A 15,088-nucleotide genomic window follows, 5' to 3' on the forward strand; every position below is an offset into this window, starting at 1 on the left:
CCTTAGGAGTTTCTTTATACAAGATCATGTCATCTGCAAATAGGTATAGTTTTATTTCTTCCCTTCCAATCTAGATATCTTTTGTTTCCTTTTCTTGCCTAATTGTCCTGGCTCTTCCTCCAGTACAAAGTTGAGTAGAAATGGCAAGAGTAGACACCCTTGACTTTCACCTGATGTTAGGGAAAATCTCATTGATTTATGCTCTAATATTTATTATATTTTTCTTTCTGCTTGCTTTAGGTTTAATTTGCTCTTCCATTTAGTTTCTTAAGTTGAAAGCTTAGGTTAGTTATCTTATATATTTTTGCTTGCTGATATATGCATTAAATGCTACAGATTTCCCTCTAAGCACTGCTTAGCTGCATCCCACAAATTTTGATATTTACATTTTCACTTAGTTCAAAATACTTTTAAATTTTCCTTGAGGTTTTTCTTTGACGCATGTGGTATTTAGAGATGTTCTTTAATTTGCAAATATTTAGTAATTTTCTAGATATCTTTCTAGTACCATTTTCTAGTTTAGTTTTATTCTTGTCTAAGAATGTACTTTATATGATTTCTATTATCTTAAATTCATTAATGTTTTGTTATAATCCAGAATATGATGTATTTTAGTGAGTATTCCATGTGAACTTGAGTAGAATATGTATGTTGTTGTCAGGTGAAACGTTCTATAAATATCAATTAAATCAAATTGGTTGATTATGCTGTTCAAGTCTGGTATATCCTTACTGATTTTCTGCCTACTTGTTCTATCAATTTCCAAGAGAGGAGTGTTGAGTCTCAAACAATAATTGTGGATTTGTCTGTTTCTCCTTTCAAATATATCAGGCTTTTGCTTCATGTTTCATAAAAGTCAGTTTTAGGACTCAAGATTTTCATGTCTTCTAGAATTGGTTCCTTTATCTTATGTACTGCCCCACTTTATCTTGATAGTCTCCTTTGTTCTGAAATCTACTTTGACTGAAATTAATATAGCTATTCCAGTTTTCTTTAGATTAGTGTTTACATGCTATATCTTTCTCCATCTTTTTACTTTTAACCTAAGTCTTTATATTTAAAGTGGGTTTATTATAGACAGCATATAATCTATATGTTTTTAACGTGACTATATGGGTACTATCAATATATCTGTAACTTTCTATTTATATCTTTCTATCTATATCTATTTTTCTGACCTTTTCCCCAATGAATTCAAAGTCCTTTTCTTCCTGAAATACATGTAATCATTAAACTGTAACAGAACATTTTTATAAACAGTTTCCTTGGATTTTCTCAGAGTCACAATATTCATTTCTTAAAGTCACTTATTTCAGGAACACTTGTTTAATATTGAACATCATGGATTGAGACATGATTATGTGGCTAAGGGTCCAGGAGAGTCCAGGAAGATAAAACTACTAAACAGAAGAATCCTGAGTTTCAGGAAACTTTTCTTAAATCCAGAAAAGATTACTTCATCATATGTGATGATTATGTCCTAACATAGCAATGATTTGGACTGAGTATAAGCATAGAGTTTAGATAAAATCAAGTTCAACACTTTAAATTCACAGATGAGGAATCTGGGACCAAGAGCTACATGGCTAAGTTTCCATATATCCTTGTGCTTTTGGCAGAATGGAGTAAGTTACGTATGTTGTTTCTGTGATTGTTTTACCAGTGAGATCCATCCCAGCGGCTACTTACATTGATGCTTGTGAGTGGTCATGAACAGGAGAGGGAAATTGCTTTCTGTGCTAGGAGTTGGGTGGGGTGGGAGGGGCTCCTATAATAAATAAGATGTCCCAACCTTAAGGTGTGCTTCATGTGCACGTGTCTAATCTCTTTTTCAACATTTTTGCATTAATTTTCAGATCTTGCAATTTTTAATCTTGAATTAAAATTTCCAAATTGTGTTTGCCAATTCCTATTTAGATTGCTTTTTGTGAAACTAGCATTCTCTTTGTTTCTGGGTACGTTATCTTCCAGCTGGGAGAATTTACTTGGATAAACGACTACTACTCGACAATGCCCAACTGACATTTCAGACTTGCCTTCCTGGGTAATGTTATTAAAACGAGCCTAAGAACTTCAGAGCCAGTTTGATTTAGTTTTTAAAAATCCAAAATTTAAAAAATGAAGATTCTAATTGTGAAAAACCTCAGATGTCTTCTTAAATATATTTTGAGGTTCAAAACAAGCACTCTTGTTTAGATATTTTTAATTTCTTATTCTAATCCTCCTTAACACCAGAAAATAAAAAAGGGCTTTAATTTAGAGAAAACAATCACCAAATATTTGCAACATTTTTCTTTTCAAATATTTGAATTGTCAGTTTTATTTCAGGGTAGTTCTTAATTTACCCAAACAGACTTGTCAGCCTGTGCTATTACAGTGGCTCCTCAGAGCATAAGTGGAATGACAGTGTTAGTATATCTTTCCATTATTGCAGAAACTCTATTTTTTAAAGTGCCTTTAGTAGGATTCTGGGAATTCACTGTAGGTTAACAGTGGGGCTCCCACCATTTAGAATTCTTTTCTCCTAATGAAAGGAGTCTGAACCCTTGAACTCTGTCAGGGACTTAGGCGTGTTCCCTGCGCCTGATTTTCATCCTCAGAAAATGGAGGTCAGATACATGTCAAGAATAAAGGAAGGGGTCAGATTAGAGTAGTTAAAGACTTTGCACATGTCCAGATGACGTTAATGTGTTGACCATAGTGTCTGGAACCTGCGAGGCACTTGGTGAGGGAATGAATGAACAAATGAATGAATGAGTAAATAGTGAGCAAAAATGACAGAAAATATTTGGGGAAGAAATTAATTATATGCATGGTAAAACATCTTACATTCGATGTGTTTGCCTGAGCTACATGGAGATTGTTATAAAAAAATGTAACATTTCCTCATTGTGCTCCTTTTCCAGAGATTAAGGTAGTATAATTTGGTAATGCATTTTCATAAAGAAATGACTACTGGAGATGCTAATTTAAGATTATAAGGATTTCATCATTTCTAATAGAAATAAGCTTTGATTATGACCACCTTACCTGATGATGGTACCAATGCACCTCATAGCCCCTTTGTCTCCTCATTTATATAGTTCGATAAATGCGTGAAACAACATAAGGGGGAAAATCATGTCTGTGTTCTATCTTTGAATTACAACTACGGGTTTATGAGCTCAGGCGTGCAAGGCATAAAATTTTTTTTATTGTCTCTTACTCAACTTGTAACTCTATGCATCTTCTCTATTAGATTGGCAGAAAATGGGGAAAAAAAATCTAGATCTTTGTTGAGATCCCCCTCGACACTCAGTTCCTGGGGTTACATGAAGTTTCTGAGAACTTACACAGTATTCAGATTTGTGGGGGAGGGTACAGTTTCTCTTGTCCCAGTCATTCATATCCACGGGATGCTTCTGAGATCTCCCTCATCTCTGTCTGCACAGCCTCCTCAGGTCCAGATGGCCCCCATCTCATGCTTGGAGCACAGGAATTTTTTGGTTAGGTTCCCTAAAGTCCCATTTTGCTAGATGTGTGGCCTGCTCCCTTTCCTCTCTGGGGTCTTCCTCTATGGGGTTTTGCTACCATCCTGGTGATCTCGTTGGGATGTGCTTCTCTCTCTCACCCCAGCCTCCTCTGCACTATCCTTCACTCCTCCCGCCATTTCCCACCTCCGGGAAGAACTTCTATCTAACAGAGGGGAGATCTTTATCTACTTTTCTTCCAACACAGTCTGTGGCCTTTAGTGAAACAAATGTGAGAAAGACTTATAGGGAGCTTTAAGGTTTTGCTCTACCACTTATCTCCCTTACAGCCAGCTCCCTGCTTGAAAGAGAGGAAGGGAAAGAGAAACTGACAAAGAAGGAAAAAAAATCCAAATGAAAAAAAATTTTAAATCCATATATAAATGTCTCAAAATAACAACCTAATCAGATTGAGGTGTGAATGGAAGCTAATGTTATGATTGCCTATGTTCCAGAACTCCGCTTGATTCCTTCAGCTGTATTACCTCATTTCATCCTCGCGAGACTGTGAATGGATGTGCTTATCCTCTTTTTACAATCAGGAAACTGAGAGAGAGATTAAATAACCTGCTCAGTATTAAATTTGAAGTCAGGTCATTAAAATTCTAAATTCTGTCCTTTCCTCTATTGACTTTGTTCTACTTCACAACCCTACAAGTGTAATGGTCAGTAAAAGCTAGCTAGCAAATGAGAACTGTGGAAAGACAGTTATTTAGAACTTTATTAGATCAGCTATAATATATATGGGGACATTTGAGCTGAGAACTAGGATCTGAAATTGATGGTCTAGTTTACGTGGACTTCTCTCCTCGAAGAACACACAACACAAAGTTGCTCAACCCAAATATCCCCCAACTAGGGAACTGAGAAAGAAACCGTGGTGCATTACAATGGAATACTATTCAGTAATAAAAAGGAATGAGTTGCTGATACAGTCAACCTTGTGGATGAATTTTAAACATCTGATGATAAGTGAAGAGAGCCAAACTTAAAAGGCTACATAGTGTGTTATTCCATTTATACGACCGTCTTGAAAAGGCAAAATTATAGAGGCTGTTTCACATTTTGCTTGAGGTGGTGGTGATGTGACTGTATGTGTTTGTCAAAAATTTCAGAACTGTACAGTAAATGGGTGAATAATACTGTATGTACATTATACCTTAATTTTTAAAATGGGAGAAAAACAGGAGCTGGCCTGGTGGTATAGCGGTTAAGTTCACGTGTTCTGCTTTGGCAGCCCTTATCTTAGGTTCAGATCCCAGGCATGGACATACACATCACTCATCAAGCCATGCTGTGGCAGCATCCCACATACAAAATAGAGGAATATTGGTACAGATGTTAGCTCAGGGACAATCTTCCTCACCAAAAAAAAAGGGAGAGAAAAACACAAAGTTGTTTAGGATTAGATGCTCTACGAACCTCCTTAGAAATATCTTATCTTACAATTTTTAGGTGAAATTTGGAAAATAGAATGGATTCAGTCCCTTAATAACCAACTTTCTCTTAATATTATAAATAACTCACAGAAGTCCTTCGGTACTCCAAATACCACATTTCCTCAACTAACTAACCATATGAAATTAAGATGCTTCTTACAACCAACAACAAGAGAAAATTGCCAGGTGCATGCAGATCACTAAGTTTTGATGTAGTTGTTATTATTTGAAAATATATAAATGTACAAAATTAGCCATTGGGTAATTAATATTGACCTTTAATTAAACTTGGATTTATTGATTTTTTGCTTCAAATGCTCTCAAAATGACTACACTTGGCTACATGTTATTTTGTACACAGAAGATTGACTGACATCTGCCAGGCAATTCAATTTAAGGCACAAGAAATTGCCAAATCCTGCATAAACAAGATGTTTCAAAGCTAGGAGAGCTTGGGGATCCTCAATTCATGTATCTGAAGAATCATTACTCAAGCTCTGAATATCTACCTTTGATAAGACAATATAAGCCTCTGATCTCCCTTCCTGCCATGGAGAAGGCTTTTAATTCCCTTAGTTTCTGGGCTTTGTGGTAGCAGTTGGGTCGTAGATGAGGGGAAGACAGTTGGCTTGGCTAATTCACCCTGGGAAAGGCAGAGAGTTTCTAATGGAAGACAGAAAGATCCAGAAAGCAGGAGAGAAGAGAGAGGAGAAGAGGCAGTAGGTGATGGGCTTCAGAGAGAGTTTTAGGGAGATTTTTTTTTTTTCTGCTTGGCAGAGAGGCAAAGCAGGGGGAAGGAGTGAGAGACAAAGATGGAGAAAGAGCATTCAAATATGTTTTTCTATGTGATATAAATAAAATTCTTTTCTGGCATTTTTGAAAGACTGCGCTAAAGATTTAAATTGCTTTTCGATTAATTCTGGACATCAAGATTGGTTTTCCTCTTCAAGGTGACATGATGCCAAGATGGGCCACAAAGAGGCTCAGCTTCTATGAGTAACATATCTGTCAAATCTTTGGGCTGACTTTCAAGAAAAGCTGTTTAACTTCCAGTGATATGTAATTTAATGGAGGAAAAATATGAAACTATTAGTTTAACCAAATAGGAAATGCAGAAGAAATTCTCATATTTTTCAATATCCCTCAGAATTATACTGTCAATTTTCAAGAGCTAAGGAAACCAAAATGATGAGCACTGGTTATGAAAAACAGCTTGTCACCATAAGGCCGGGCATGTCTCTCAGGGGCTGAAAGTCAATCCAAAGACTCTTTAGACAACGTTGATGAACAATCTTTGACTCAAACTTTGCTCATTCCACTGAAGAAGAGTTTGTCCATGACTATATGGATATACGGATGCTTTTCCAGTTGTTAAAACTGTATTTGCACCATTCATTCGTGGACCTTCTTCCTCCTGAAAAACTACTATTAAATCTACAATGCATCATATAATTTACGGCATCTTAGAGTCAGGCTCCAGACATTCCAAAAATAATTTTCCAGCTACCACGATTTGGAGATATTTAACTAGTGCATTTCTTTGGTCCCACCCTTATTTTCCAATATTGTTCTCATGACCTTCAAACATCCTGAACTGTTGTGGTTATGTGTGCTCTAAAAGTTTGATTAGGACCCCCTACAAGTATATATCATATGCTGCAATACACAGACACAGACACACACAATTTCCTTCAACATTTTGCACTGGTTTTATGTGCTTTACTGGGTGTGTATGTTGGGGGGATGCAGAGTAAGGGAGGTGGTAGTGGAGAAAGAGATGGAGGAGGAAAAGGAAGGGCAAAAATGCTGGCACGTGTGCCCTGTTTTCCCCAGAACACTCCCTGGACATCTGCCCTCAAGCACGGTATGTGTGAGAGACAGGAGGTTGACCATGAAGTAACAGTGTCGCTTGATAGAGTGGCTCCTTACTTTTCATCCATACCCATAGGGTTTGGCAGGCCTGCTGTCTGCAGTTTGGAGTCCTGCTATCTTCCCTGTCTGTGTGGTTTGTGAGGGATCCACAAGTGATCACAGAGCGAGATGGCTTCCCGGAAATTTGGAGAAGTCTGTCCCCTGCTCCGGTGTCTACTAACATTTCAACTGTCAGACTAGGGCAGTGGGAAGGTATGGGCTTGTTTGAATGGCTCAGCAGCACCTTGGAAAATTCTCTTCTGCAGGAAGAGTACTCTGAGCTGCCTGTAGACTTGGTTTTTAGACTTTGACCTGCACCTTGCACTCTTGCTGATCAGACTCATTTATATCTGAAGGGAGCAATAATAATTAAAATAGCTGTATAATTTAAAAAATTCCTACTTTTTCTGAGTTTTAAATCATAAGACTGGTCTTTGTTTCCTTGAATATTAACAGCTCAGCAGTGTTTAATTTTTTTGCTAGGTATGCATCTTCTGTGCAGGAAAATCAACGCTAAAACAAGAACTCAAAAACCAAGAAAACGTGACTTGCTAGGTAAGGCAAGTGTCATGTTTCTACTTGATATCAATGGGAGGTCAACTAAAGAGACCAAAGACTGACTGTGACCTTGAATGGGAGGATTGTAGCATTTGTTTATCATTTATTCAGCAAATGGCTGTGCCAGGCATTGTTCTAGGTGTGGGTTTACAACTGGTACAGAGCAACTGAGTCTTGGTTTGAGTGCTGCCTGTATTCTGGTGTAGGAATAAGGCATGGTGTAGGAATAAGTAGCATGCTTTATTCAGAGCATGTTTCACACTGAACTTCTCTGAGCTCATTTCTCGAGGAATTTCATTCATTACCTTCAGTCTGTTGCTTATTATTTTCCTTTGCAAATGAATCGACTAAGTGACATGCATTACAGATACATAATATTTCTAAACCTCTTGAACCCTAGTTCTGGTAAACATAAGCATTTGCCTTGAACAGAGGAAGTCATAAGAGCAAGCTGAAGTTGTTATATTCAATATATAATACTTTAATATTCAGGAACTATTGTTTTTTCAAGAGTAAATGGTAGAATTAATGCTTGACACTGTATTGTTTGCAGACTTCCTTGTGACTCATAGCTCTTCATGTGTCAGTCCCCAAACAGATGGAAGGATAATTCTATGAGATTAATAGTTCGAATAGTGGTATATGGAGTGGCTTTAAAAATTTTTGACAGGTTTTTATCCATGATAGATTCACACCTCTTTTTTATCATAGCAATACTTCAAAAATTGCGTCTAAAAAATTTAGACTTTTTCTTTAGAGGACAGCTAAAACACACTCAGCTAGGTCTATTTTTGCACTATTTTTGCCTGTACTCAAAGAAGATCACAGAACAGTAGAAGAGCACAGCTCACATGTGACATGGAGCCAAGTGGGCTGGATTTGAGTCTTGGCTTTGCCACTTACAGCTGGGAGAACTTGGGCAAGTACTTCACCTCACACTGCCTCAGTTTTCCCATCTGTATAATGGAGATGGTGAAGTACCTACTTCGTGGTGTTTTTGTGAGGATTAAGTGAGTTAATGTACATTACTTCAAGGGTGGTACCCAGAGAAAGCATTACACAAATGTTTGCTCTTCTTATATCTGGTTCAGGTATTTGCATTTGAACAACATTTGGTTTCAGCAAGATGAGGATGTTAGTTGCCCACTATTTTCTTAAAACTCTCTATGGATCAAAGAAATTAAATATTTGGGAATATCTATTTTATCTATATTTTCTTCCCAGAGCATGGTTCAAAAGGTATTTATAGTGCCTTCAGTGTCCTCTCAGTTCTTGCTTATAAGAGCATGTTTAGGGGTGAAATGATGGGAAACTGTATGGGATTGTGAGAGGAAGAAGGCCTTTGGAGTCAGGCAAACCTGGTTCAAATCTAAGCTCTGCTACAGATAGTGACTTAACCACTTTTACCACCTGCCAATGGAGGTGTTAATACTTACCTCTTAAGGTTGTTATGAGATTAAATAAGACGTATGTACTTTGCACATCCTAAAGATCAACAAATGTTAGTTCCTGTCTGGGTGAACAGGCCTAAACCATCCCTTGCACAGAAGTGGCCAACTTCTGACCGACACAGGCCTGCCCCGCTCCTCACACCCCACCTCGCCCCCAGCAAATCTCACAAACCACTGTACACACAGCCAATTCAAGCAGCAGTCAGACATTTAATAGGTTGATCTACAACCTTTAAAGTCAATTGGAATGAAAAGCTCTCTTCAAATAGGGATGCTGAGATCAGTTTGACCAATCAGCACCTGTTTCAATACAAAATTTGAAATGTGATTTATGAAGGGAATGAGCAGGAGTTGAAGAGCCAAGATTTGAGGCCGTCAGGCCCACGGATATGTCGACATGATGAGGAAGCAGAATCTGTGAGCTGGCACAGACTGTGAGACAACAAGAGAATTAAGGGAAGAGAGAGTGAGGTTGCTGGCTGGTAGCATGAGGACCAGGAAAAACAAAGCCCAAAGAACCAAGTCACCTGGATGGCAGAAGCTCCATCAACTCCTGCTGCTGAAGGGGTTCCTAGAGTTGCCCTAGAAATGAACTTCTTGACTTCATCTCCTTGAGGCTGACCCTCCACACTTCCTGTTCTTCCCATGAGGCCAGAGGGTTCATCTTTCCTTGGGTTTCCAAGATGGCCTAGCCTGATGGTGGAGGTTCTTATTTTATCCATTTTTATTTCCACTCTTAGGATAAATTCCTCTTTTACTTGGGGTCACTTAAATAAGTTCCTGTTCCTCTCTCCTCCAAAATTAATATTGTACCAAAAAAAATAGAATGTGTCTGATACCAAGGGAAGATGGCCTCTTGAGTATGGAAGTCCCATGTTGCCTGTGGCATTGGACTGTTTTCTCATGGGTCCCAGCTTGGCTAGCCATTTTTTAGTTGAGGATAGTAGAAACTAGCTTTCTAAGCTTGAGTATTTTAGATGTCAGACACTTGTAGTCACTAACTTCCAGGCCCTACAACCTTGAATTTTTGTGCTTTTAAACAGGGGGCAGTGTATAGAGAGGTTAAGAGCATGGATCTGGCATCAGATTATTTGGGTTTAATTTCTGCCTCTACCACTTAGCAATTTAGGCAACATTCTTATCTCTCTATGCCTCAATTCCACATTATTATGACTGTTTTTAAACAGGCTTGAAGCTTATTGCTAAATATTGTGTCAATCTGTGATCAAAACACTCATTTGTTGCATTTGTTTACTTACTTGCATTTCTTTTATTAGACTCAAGACTCCTTGAGAGAAAATGGGAATAAACCTTTGTATTTGCATTACTTAGTATATAGTAGGCACTCAATACGCTAATATTTTGATATTTCCTTTTCTAAAACAATCTTCTTGCAAAACTTTCATCTCGCTAATTTTCATTCTCTGAATCTTATGGAGATTTTTAAATCTCTCTTTAACCCCTTTTCCACATTTGGACATAAACCTGTAGTACATATTATGCTTGCTTTAAAATTATTCATTATTTTATTAATTGTTGTGTTATTTCGTTAGCTTCAGCTCGACAGCTTTCAGGCCCTCAGAGCCCACCTTTGCTTACCAGGTTTGCCCCCTTCTTCTCACATACTTTTCTGCTCTAGTTTTACTCTAAATAAATTATTGTGCTTATCGTCTTGAGTGTCTCTCTGCCTGGGACTATCTGCTTCTCCAACTTAGCAAGGTCATTTTGAATTTCAGCCCCATCTGTTAAGGAGTCCACTTTCTCTCCAGGTGACTATGTCAGCTAAATCAATGAGTTTCCTGTTTCTTCAAATAGGTCATTGATGAAAGTTAAAACATACAGCTCCTGCCTGCTTTGCAAATATAAGGTGTTATTCTCCAAAGCTATAAGACCATGAGCAGATATTTGAAGAGCCAAGTTTAACGAGATTATGATTGTTTTGTAAAAGCCATTTTCATATAAGAAAAACGTTTTTTTTTTTTTTAAAGATTGGCACCTGAGCTAACAACTGTTGCCAATCTTCTTTTTTTTTTTTTTTTGGATTTATCTCCCCAAACCCCCCTGTACCTAGTTGTATATCTTAGTTGCGGGTCCTTCTAGTTGTGGGATGTGGGACGCCGCATCAAAGTGGCCTGACGACCCGTGCCATGTCCACGCCCAGAATCAGAACCCTGGGCCGCCGCAGTGGAGCGCTTGAACTTAACCACTCGGCCATGGAGCCGGCCCCATAAGAAAAACTTTTGATTGTGAAAACAAATGGCTTGATAAATCTTTGTTTAATTGTTCAGTACCCTACAACCCAGTTTTTCAATTTATTAAACTAATATTTAGCCTCATGTAATTTTTTTAGTTGTTTTCAAGTCTATATGAGCCTGTCCCAAATCTAAGTTTATCCAGTAGCTATACATGGTTTCCTATATGTAGGTGTAAATAAAGATTTAGCAAGTCAGCAATTAAGAATATATCATAATTGTAGTGCAATTTGGAAGAGCAACTCTTATAGGCTGGGTAAGAATAGATTGTCTAGATTATCAGCAATAATTGGTAGAGTTGATTTTAGTTAGCTGGAACTCTAACTTTAAGGTATGTTGCTCTAAAGAAAAAGATGAACCAACAGATCAGAATCATTTATTGTTTCATTTAATGAAAGTAATAAATCTAAATAATGTGTTTTCAGGTTAAAGGAAATTCTTATTTTTTATTTTGGAAAAATACGTCCTTATTAGGAATCCAAGGTAGCTTCTTGAATAAAGTTGTGTTTCAAAACACTTTGCCATGTTTAAAACTGTGCTCAACTTTCTTGGTGTTTACCCAGGAAGTTCATGCCACTTCGCAGGTCACAGAAAGTGACCTGAGCTCTTTACCGTTGGCATCCAAAGGGTTCTGTCCAGTGCTCAGAAGAATGCCATTTCGTTGCTATTTCAGCCCAACAGACCTACAGCAGCTCGTTTACAGGATCCCCTCCTGGGACTTTAGAAAGAATCATGACAGGTAAAGATTTACAGTCCTGGTTACAATTGAGGCTGAATTTTCATGGATTAATTTTCTTAATTGAAAAGAGTCCTCTATAGAGATATGAAGACTTCGGTAAGCAAAGACTGAAAAGGTCTTCCAGGGCTTTCAGCCTGATGTGTTTTTTTGCCCTAGTGGGGTTTGTCCCTAGGTTATAAATTTCAGCTTTCCAATGTCAGATCCCTCCTTTGTTGAGCTTTAAGGCATTTCTGGAATTACTCGGCAAAGGGACTTTGACAATTCCCTGCCCAGTTCTTAGGTCACAGAGCTGATTTATGGCTGAAGGAGGTTCTCTAAACAGTAGATGAAACTGGTGAAATGTTATCCATTTATTAAAATGAGTTCAGGAATTCCTCCTGCTGATCAGTGGGAGTTGTCCTAAAGAAATCAGCCCTGGATGCACTGACTTATTGCTATTCTGTGAGTTTTACTGCAGAAAAACAAAAGTCATCCTTATGGAAATTGTTTAAGGGTAAAATCTACAGAGTATCCTAATGGTGTAATGGCAAATTCTAAATCTCCTATTTCAACTTGAGAGGGAAAAGTAGGTTCAGAAATGGCTGCTCTTATTAATGTAAACACACAAATTCAATATTTATCCAACCAACATTTATTGAGCATCCTTTCTGTTCAGGTACTGCTCTATGTACTGTGGACTCAGCAGAGAATAAGGCAGACAAACTCTCTGCTTTGTAACTACTGGGGAAAGATATCAAATAATAGCAAACAGTTATATAGCAAAATGGCATGTAGTGTTCAGAGCTATGAAGAAAACCAGCATAGGAGAGGCATGGAGAATTGGGAGTGGTAGCCATTTTAGGTATGCTTATGTTTTCTACTCTGCTTTAACAAATTACCCCAAATTTAGCGGTTTAAAATAACTTAAACTTATTATCTTACAGCTGTGTAGGTTAGAAGTCCTATACTCCTAAAATGAAGTGCTAAAATCAAGTCATTGGCAGACTCTAGGAGAAAATCCTTTTCATTGCCTTTTCCAGATTCCAGAGGCTTCTCACATTTCTTAGTTTGTAGTTCCCTTCCTCCATTTTCAAAACCAGCAATATCACATCTCTCTGACCCTTCAGTTGTTGTCACATCTTTCTGACCACAGCCAGAAAAGGTTTTCCTATTTTAAGAGCTGATATGATTAGATTGAGCCCACCCAGATAATCCAGGACAGTCTCTGCATTTTAAGGTCAGTTAATTAGCAACCTAAATTCTGTCTGTAACTTTAATTCCCTTTTGCCACATAAGAAAACATATTTACATTTATTTAGATGCTCAAATTATCTCAGATTTGGAGAGTGGGAGACTTTTCAAGCTGGGGCCAGTGTCCTTTTGCCATGTCCCTGTCATAATTTGAGCACTTTTTCACTTCTGGCACAATAAGATGATCCAGGCCCATTTCGTACTTTCTCAGCCCCAGCCCAAGAATCAGCCATTTCTTCAAGAATTCCTGGTTCCTTTTAATAAAAACTTGGTAAGTAGGAGCTAGGCATGCTCATTGTTTTTGAGATCTCTATATGTGTTGAAGGTAGAGTCTGAACATATGAATAAAAAGAGGGAATCAGGGATGAGTCCAAGATTTCTGATTGGAGCTAATGGAGGGATGGAGTTACTAGGAACTGAGATGGGGAAGGCTGAAGTGGAGTAGGTTTGAAGGGAGAATCTGGAATTCAGTTTGACCATGTGAAGCTGAGATGCCTATTAGACATTCTAGTGGAGATGGCAAGTAGGCAGTTGGATACCTGGGTCAATAGTTCCGGAGAGAATCCTGGACCAGGGATAACATTTGAGAATCATCAGTGTATAGATGGTATTTAAATCCATGAGAAAAGATAAGATCATCAAGAGAATGAGTGTACATAGTGAAAGGGAAACAGCCAAGGTCTGAATCCTGGGACCATCAGCATAAGAGGTCAGGGAGAAGAGGAATAAGCAACCAAGGAGACTTAGAAAGAGTGACCACTGAAGCAGAAGAACTTGGTGTTCCAGAAGGCAAGCGAAAAAAAGAGATGCGTCACGGAGGAGAGAGTGATCAACTGTGGCAAATGCTGCTGCTAGGTCAAGTAAGGTGAGGACTGAGAATTGATTGTTACTGGAGAGGCGGGGGCAGTTAGTCTGATTGGAGTGGCTTTAAGCGAGAACAGGAAACACAGAATTAAACAGAACAAGTGTAGACAAATTCAAAAGGCTTGCTGAAAAAAGGAGCAAAGGAAGGCAGTAGTAACTACTGGAGAATTGAGGCCACAAGAAGGCTTTTTTTAATAAAATGAAAGAAATGCCAGCAATTTTGTATGCTGATGGAAGTGATGGATTGAGTAGTGTGTGGAAAAATTGATAAATGGCAGCAAGTGGAGTGGGTAGGATCTGTTTCCTTGCCATTTCCAGCTTCTAGAAGCTACTCACCTTCCTTGGCTCCTGGCTCCCTTCTTCCATTTTCAAAACCAGTAATATCTGGTGAGTCCTTTTCACATCTCCCTGACACCTCTTCCTGTCACCTCTCTCTCATAGCACCCAGGAAAGGTCCTCCAATTTTGAAGACTCATATGATAAGGTTGGACCCACCCAGATAATCCAGGAGAATCTTCCCAACGTAAGGTCCTGAACCTTGATCACATCTACAAAATCCTTTTTGTTATGTAAAGTAACATATTCACAGTTCTGGAGATTAGGACTTGGACATCTCTGGAGGGTCATTATTCCACCAATTACAATATCCAAGAGGCAACAGAATGCTTGAAATAGATGGCTTCTTGGTTTTGTTTATTCCTTTAACCTCTTTGGCTTACTCTTTAATTATTTAGACTGGGGTAAATTTCTTGTGAGTTCTTATGAATTCTGGATGAGTGGGGCTTAATTCTACGTGCCCCTCTACATGGGCCTCATGAATCTGTCATTTAACTGATCTTGACTAGCTCTGCATTCACTTAACTATCACTGAAAGTGAACATCGATACAACCCTCAGATTCTTCTCCCACACTTCTCCTGCAGGTAATGTTTTCTAGGCTTCCTTGCACCTGGTTTCTAGAAAAATTCCATCAGTCGAGGCCTAGTGAAGATTCGATGGAAGGAAGAAAGAAGGAGCAGAGGTATTTCTCTCTTTCTATTTCTGCCTCATGGGGTGCTCTCCTGCAGTGACTGCATTTCTCTGTGGTCACAGCTCCCATGGGCAGCCCCCTCCATGGTTGAAGCTTCAGCTGGAGG

At 38.4% G+C, this 15,088-nt stretch overlaps 1 long non-coding RNA gene across 3 annotated transcripts in view; it reads left to right on the forward strand.

The window, feature by feature from the left end:
- LOC106781918 (uncharacterized) overlaps positions 1-15,088 on the forward strand; it is a 135,986-nt gene that overhangs the window by 82,229 nt on the left and 38,669 nt on the right. For all 3 annotated transcript variants that reach the window (XR_011428499.1, XR_011428500.1, XR_002801572.2), the window contains exons 6-8: positions 7,343-7,414; positions 11,684-11,859; positions 14,876-14,973. This is a non-coding gene — a long non-coding RNA (uncharacterized lncRNA). The remainder of the gene's footprint in view (positions 1-7,342; positions 7,415-11,683; positions 11,860-14,875; positions 14,974-15,088) is intronic.

Source organism: Equus caballus, chromosome 18 (genome assembly GCF_041296265.1).
Source record: "Equus caballus isolate H_3958 breed thoroughbred chromosome 18, TB-T2T, whole genome shotgun sequence".
Lineage (NCBI taxonomy): Eukaryota > Metazoa > Chordata > Mammalia > Perissodactyla > Equidae > Equus > Equus caballus.